The following is a 7,217-nucleotide window of genomic DNA, read 5'->3' on the forward strand; positions in this document are numbered from 1 at the left end:
TGAATTGTCTAAAATGCTTTATAATGTTTTATCAGAACAAGCAATAACAATGTTTCCATTTGGGAAATTTAATGTTTCACCTCAGGGATTCCCTTCTTCAGGAAGTCTCCCTTGACCCTCCTTTCCTCACTCCCCCTTAAACACCCTGTTTCTCACCGTAAGGTCATTGATGGGTGACTGTGTCCCTAGTTGGTCAGTGAACACTTTAAGGGTCCATCACAATTGATTTGTCTTCGGGCCCCAGGGCCTAGCATTTACTAGGTGCTCAACATGAATGAAATTAATGAAAGACCCGTTCTCTTGAGTTTCTGTGAATGATCGCTCAAGTAAAGGGAATCGAACTGAACGAAAGCCTCTAGGTCTGACCCTACACAACTGGAACTGAAGGTAAGAATTTAAAAACCTGAGTGGGAATGGGATCTAGGTTCCCATCTTCCTGGACGTTCAGCAGCACTGTGACCGCGGGCAAGTTGAACTCCCGGCCTCGTTGAACCTCGGCGGTCTTGTCTCTAAAACGTAGAACGTCACACTTTCCCCCAAGGACTGGGTACGAAGCAACACAACGCACATTAAGAGTTTATCAGGGTAGCAGTGCATATTAGGCGCTCAAAAATTAAAGCAAATCGTTGGGCAATGAACAGTACTCTTCGCGTGTTGGTCCCTGGCTCAGCTGCACCCAGCCAGAAAGCTGCGGAGACAGCCTGGCGACCCTGGGCGGCCGCCGCTCCGGCACGCACCCTACAGACACCCAGGTTTGATCCAAAGGAGGGCTGCGGCTGGCCGGGCGAAGGGGCTCTGCGCTGAGTGTTCTCGCCGCGCTTTCCACTCCGGTGCCCTCGCTGCTTCGCCTTCATGTGGCTCCCTGGCCCACTCCTCCGCTGGGGAGTCGAAGGCCTGGGGAGAGACGGAGCCCCAGAGGCTCCCGCGGGCCCCCGGGGCCGAGGGCGAGGAGAGGGGCCTCGGGCCAGAATTCCATCCGCCGCGCCCACCCTGAGGCCGTGCCTGGAACCGTGCTTAACTTGGGCCTTGGGTTGGGGTCTCTGGTCTCCTGAGTTCAAATTCTGTTTTGTCCCCGTACTGCTTGTGAGATGGGGGGGGGGGGGCAGTCACCTCACTTCCCTGAGTCTGTTTTCTCACCTGTCGAGTGGAATAATAGAACTTGCCTCGAAGACTCAGGCGGAAATTAAGGCACCGTAGGGGAATGTCGAGGCGAAGGGCCCCTCACAGGAAGAGCGCCTGAGAAGTCAAGGGCCACGTTGGAAGAGGTTCTTTCTGGTTGCAGAACTGTGCCTGGGTCCCTGGCCCTGGTTTAGGCCTGATCCGTGGCTTTGACCCCGTAAAAAGGCCATTGTAGCGGGCTCGGGGTCGGGAACAGCAAACCAGGCTGCGCTTCTCTGTCCACCCAGGGGTGCACGCGGCTGAGAGTTAATTAACATGGCGAGAGTTGATCTGGAGGAAAATATTGTCGTGGTCTGTGTGTGTACAGATGTGAGTGTCTCCGCACGCGTGTTCGTGCGTCTGTGGTTGTGCGGGGTAACAGCGTGTATGGGGCGGCCCGCGTAGATTCCTTCTCCCAAAGGCACCTTCCCCCTTTTCTCCGCGCCCCCTTCCCGATAGAGTTTCAGCCAAACTAATGGAATCTGGAGCGGCCAGGGGAGGACTGGGGACGGGAGGGGCGATTTCGTCCCGGAGCCACTGGTTTGGGGATAATTACTTTTAATGTCAGAAAGATTTAGTTTAATATCATCTCTATTAGGCTGCCGGGAGGGTAATTAAACGGGACGCGCCGCAGCCGGCAAACAGATGGCGTCTGCTTGCTCCGAGGCCGCGGGCAAACAGCGCAAAAGTCAATGCCTCCCGGGTCCCCCATCAGCGCCCCCGGCCCTGCTCCTACTCAGCGCCACCACGCCGCACCTCCAGCCCCCTCCACACCCTCACCCCCAACTCCAGCCTCACCCTGGGTCTCAACTAGGGCCATCCCTTTGAACCCCACCCCTTCGCGGGCGGGGTCCTGGGGGACGGGGCCAGCAGCGAACACGGGTGGAGGTGGATTTTCCTGGCTGGAAGAGCTCACCCGGGACCCCCAGGCGCCAGTGCAGCAAATGATTCTGAGCTAAAGGAGGTGCGTGAGGGAGTATGTATGTGCCTAATTGTGTGAGGATGTCCTCAGCCGCCTCATTCCTCCCAGTGGTCTGGTTTTTCTCCGTGCAGGGTCCAACTTCAGGGCCCTGGTATAGTGTTGGGCCATGGACTAGCTGAGGGCTCGTGTGTGAGCATATGCGCTTCTGTCTAGGTGTTCAGTCACTGACCAGGGAGTCTCTGGACATCTGGGTATTAGGTCAAGTACAAAGTAGATATCCTAGGATGAGGGCATGATTATGATCGCTGTGAATTCAATCATTTTCTGAAGGGGTCCTATTGGATGGGAAGGCAGCTTCAGAGGTGAGTGCCCCCTGTGGGTGGTCACTGCATGCAGATGTGAGGGTATATCCAAGACTTTCACAGAATGAGGTTGCACGTGTAAGATATATGTCCAGGTGTGAAGCCACCCTGTGCTGTGTGTACAAGGTAGACCCTGCTGCCTCAATCTGGGCACCACTGGTGGCTAGGGGAGCCACAGCCCTCACAGCTGCTCCCTTGGGGACTTCACTCCAAATCAGGACTAACCCCAGGGTGGCCTGTGGAGGTATGAGGCAGTAACCTCCATCCAAGATGGTTACTCTGCCTCCCTCCATCCATGACACATTCATTCACATGAGCACCCCAAGTCTCAGTGAACCGAATAAAGGCTGTAGGTCCTAGACCTGTTGAGTGGTGAATGCAAGGAAAGAAGAGGCTGCTCTACATGTGAGCAGATTCCCTCTGGTTGGGTGGGGTTCCAGGATGTGGACTCTGCCTCGTAAGGAAATGAGGTGCCACACACACTTGGGATTCCCAAGTCCTTGTGTCTGGACCCTTGGCTCCTCCAGGTTCACTCAACTGAAGTTGAGGACACAGCAGCCTGGCTTCAAACAAAAAGAGGAGTATCTGGGCCACCACCCTCCAAAAGCTAAGTGTGTTCCTATAGTTCAGTTCATTTAGGGTTTAAAATCATTTCTGAAAAACTCTGTCCACGACAGCTGGGAGAAGGCACCAGACACCCCAGTGCAGGCTTCAGCTGCAGTCCTCTCTCTCTCTCCCACACATCCTCCTGCCAGAGTGAAGTTAGCAGAGACATTTCCTTAACCTTAAAACCTCAAGGTGTTCTAAGGTGGGGTCTGGGGCTTAGGCTGCCACAGGACATAGTATCCCAGAATCACTCCCTTACCTCACTCCGTGCGGGACACGATGGATGTGGAGCTGACCCCTTGCTCTCTCCCAAACACATTCCCAGGCTCCAGCGAGTGGAATTTGCTAGGAGCAAAGGGCCTGGTTTATTTTATCATCACTGATTCTGTCAGGATGGGAGGGCACTTGTTTGCGGGCCTGGTCAGCTTTCTGGAAGCTCTCTGCCCTGCTCTTCTGCACACCACCTTCTTTCCTCTCCCCCTCCCTCCCTCAGGCTGGCCATCCCGGACAGGACCGCATCCCAGAGGAACCCTCCCTCTCTACCTTGAGGCTCCTCAAACTGAGGTGGGGCCCCACCTTTTGTGCCTCCCTCTCCAGGCACCAGCTCCCAGCGTCTGAGAGGTTGGGCTGGTGGGGCACAGCCCACCAGTTGTGCCAGGTGGAAAGGGTTGCCTTCTGATGCCCCAGGGCTAGGTCTACAAGCCCAGTACCTCCATGCCCCAGGCAGCTGGCCAGAATCCCGTGGCCCTGGAAGTTCTAAAGAACATCACAGAAACCCATGGTTGGGAACGGAGAGAGAACGACGCGAAAACTTGTTTTTTCTATTAATTAAACAAAATTTCTTTACTCTGAAGGAAAGAGAAAAATGGAGAGTAAAAATGAGAGAGAACATTGGACTGAGGAAAAGACAGAAAGAAAGGGCACAGTCACAGAGAAACCCAAGGTGCTCCTGCCCGGAAACCACGGCATTAATTCCAGATGTTGCCATTCAAAAGGGAAACAAAATCCAAAACCTGTTACCTACTCTGCAGATCGAGCTGTTCCTCAGGGCCATGACGTCAGTACGGAGTGGAAGGTGAAAGTTAAAATTACTCCTGGGAGTCCGTGGCGACTTGTCTCCGGCTGGCCAGAAGGACGGATAGAAGGATGTGCGTCCTACATTCAAGAGGATCTGGGGAGACAGAGATGGCACGTTTTACTTTCGTTTAAAAAGAAATTAAACTTTTTGTTAATTTGAAACAACAGTGACAAAAAGAATCCCACCACCACTTAAAGGAAATCAAGATGCTGCAGAAGTGAGGAAAGAGCAAGAAGGGGCAGAAGAATGGAATTAGGGATTGGGAGAGCAAAGACGCGGAGGGCAAGGGACCTGGAGGGCTCCGACGGGAAGCATAATCTCAATTCTCTCCCGCCTCGCCTCCTCTTTAACAACAAAAATCCTCATAAAACATACTTACCCTTCTTTGATGCCTATCGTATCAGGAATTTTAAAATAAAGGACCTGTGTTTTAAAGGCGTCGGGAGGAAAACACAAAACAGCTCCCAACTACTCCAAACGCATTGGACTTGGGCGAAGAGCCGGAAGGAGGCAGGAAAAATCGTCTTGGCATTTATGCTATATGCCCTCTCCCTTCCCCACCCCCGCGTCCCCGTTCCACCCCACCCCGACCGCGGTAATTGAATTGTCACCTGCCCCTATCCCGCCCCCGGCCACCAGGGCCACTTGGGAAACTCGGCCTTGCCAAGCGCCCCGGGCCTCTGAGAGCCGCACAGCGAAGCCCGCGTCCTAGAAGCCGAGGGGTTACAAACACGGCTACGTAGAGGCGCACCGGACACGGTAATTAGGCGCAATTCACACGCTCTCGGGCGCACGGAAACGACTTGTCACGATATTTTCAACGCTCCTCCTAGCCTACTCTTTTCCACTCCTTCCCCGGCGCGCCCCTCCCCTCCCGGAGGCACTCTGTGGAGCTTTTGGAGTTTCGAATCTTTCGGACACTGTAGAATGCGGGGCTCCCCGGGCGCGGGCCCGGCCAATCAGAGCGCTGTCTGCCTCCCCTGGCCAATGGCAGGCGCCACATTGTTGTCCAATTCTGTCTAATGGAGCCCTAAGGAGCAACAATAGAGCGGGCGAGCGGCTCATTGAGAGTCTGGCAGCGCCGGGCAACTGGGGCGCGGCTGTTGCGCAGCGTCCCGCGCGCTCCGCGAGGGGACGCCGAGAGGCGAGGGCCGGGTCGCGCGCATTACAGGCAGCCGGTCCCTAACCGGTTCCCCAACTCGGATTTCCGACGGAAGGGTTGGACTGCGCAGCGTTCTGAGGGGGTCCGGAAGTTCGGACATGGTGACCGAAGGAGGGTGACGTGGTCAGATAAGGGACCAGGGGGCAAGGGGAAGAGGCCAAGAGCGCCTGCATCGCGAGCGGAGCTGGGAGGTGCGAGAAGCGCCAGCGGAGGAGGAGGATCCTGAGCCCAAGGCAGGTAGTTGAGGGACGCAGGGAGGGCAGGGGAGGTGGCCTGGTCTACTGGCCCTGTTGACCGAGGCCCGGGCCACGCCGGCCTTAGGGACTTAGAGGCTCCAGGAGCCTGAGGGAAGAGGCCGCTCAGAAAGGGAAGGGATCTAGGATACTGGGGTGGAGACACGAGGATTCGGTCCCGGGCTCTGGCGGGAACCCGGAATCCCGGGACCCAGAAGAGACAGGGCGGAAGCTCGGGGCTAGGCCTGCTTGGGCCTTCTGGGGCCGCAGCGCAGGTGAGACTCCGTTGTTAGCCTATAGCCAGTCCAGAGGCGACTCCCCTGCCTCGGTGCTGTCTCCTGGGCTATACAAGTCCCAGGAACCCAGTTCCGAGACCAGAACTCGAGAATCTGCACTGGAGTAGGGTCCTGTAGGGATCCCAGGATGGGGAGAATGTGTCTGACGATTCTGTCCCTAAACTGGAGGGAAGGAGAAGGCAGTGTGAGATGGTCAGGGGAAGGGTCACCCTTCTATAATACCTAACTTTTCGCAAGATAACTTTTTCCTTCTCAACTACTCTCTCAGGCTACAAGACTAAAAATTATGCCACAGGTTTTACTCCACCCCCACCACAATCTTTGCCTGAAGGGTTTGTTTGTTTTTCCCTCTCCCACACACCTTTCTCTCCTGCGAGAACCCTGGGACCCAGACACCCATATCAGCTGTTGTTTTGTTGTTGTTTTCCTCAACCCTCAAGCTAACCTTAGGCTGGGTTTGCTTTTCCAAAGTTTCTTCGGCTTAATTTTCTCTTTAATCCTCCCCGCACCTCCTAAAGTCATTTCCGCACTCATTTTTGTCTCCCACTCTCTGGAGGCCCCGCATCATGAAACTTGTAGCCCCCACATTTCCATGGGTCCCTGCCCCCCCCCGCCCCCGCCTAACTTTGCTCCTAAAATATTTGTTTTGCTATCTTCATTCTATTTCCTCGAGCTGTTCTTTCTGTTCCTGATTTTTCTAACTCTCCTGCTCCCACCAAAACCTTCATATCCAGCCAGCTGAACTCCATACTTTATATGCTTTGATAGCTTTCTCCTTTTCATCTTTTCACAAAACTGAGCATTTCGCCTCGGTTTTCCTGTTTTGTTCTTGGTATCAGTCTAACTGTTGGATCAAAATTTTCTCTCTAGCCTGAGTCCCATCAATCATTTCTCTCTACCTGTCTCACTCCAATTAAGCTAAACTTTGGGGAGATAGTATTTTACTTTTCATACCCTCGTTATATCCACCTGAACCAGTAACTTTTCAAACTTTAAGTGTCTTTATTTTTATTTTCCAGAGGAACCACTGAGTCAAACGAAATCTTAGACCCAGCGCATAAATCAGATATAAGAAGAAGAGCCCTGGTGGGGGTGGGGTGGGGGAGTTCAGCCTTACAAGGAGGATCCGAAGGCACCTCCTCCCAGCAATTTGGCAACCACTGGCCAAACTTCCGCGACCGAAATTTCCCTTGCTAAGCCTGATTTCCTCGTGGGTACGCTGTACCTTGGCACACCGTGCGCTTCTCACCGCAGGTCTCTTCCTTCTTCCCACCGTCTTCTACGCAGGTCCCGCCATGGAGCTGCGCTCCGAGCTGCCTAACGTGCCCGGCGCAGCGGCGGCGGCGGCGACCGCGACAGGGCCGCCCGTGGCGTCGGTGGCGTCGGTGGCGGCGGCGGCG

At 54.7% G+C, this 7,217-nt stretch overlaps 2 long non-coding RNA genes across 2 annotated transcripts; both read right to left on the bottom strand.

The window, feature by feature from the left end:
* Positions 1 to 3,697, bottom strand: LOC115299616. Its single transcript, XR_003912262.1, has 3 exons — positions 3,625 to 3,697; positions 3,308 to 3,393; positions 1 to 1,449 (listed from the first exon to the last, which is right to left on the bottom strand). It is a non-coding gene; the product is annotated as an uncharacterized LOC115299616 (long non-coding RNA).
* A 204-nt stretch (positions 3,698 to 3,901) lies between these two features.
* On the bottom strand, positions 3,902 to 4,994 carry LOC115299615. Its single transcript, XR_003912261.1, has 3 exons — positions 4,878 to 4,994; positions 4,506 to 4,518; positions 3,902 to 4,219 (listed from the first exon to the last, which is right to left on the bottom strand). It is a non-coding gene; the product is annotated as an uncharacterized LOC115299615 (long non-coding RNA).
* Positions 4,995 to 7,217: the final 2,223 nt, after the last annotated feature.

This window comes from Suricata suricatta, chromosome 8 (genome assembly GCF_006229205.1).
Source record: "Suricata suricatta isolate VVHF042 chromosome 8, meerkat_22Aug2017_6uvM2_HiC, whole genome shotgun sequence".
Taxonomy (NCBI): domain Eukaryota; kingdom Metazoa; phylum Chordata; class Mammalia; order Carnivora; family Herpestidae; genus Suricata; species Suricata suricatta.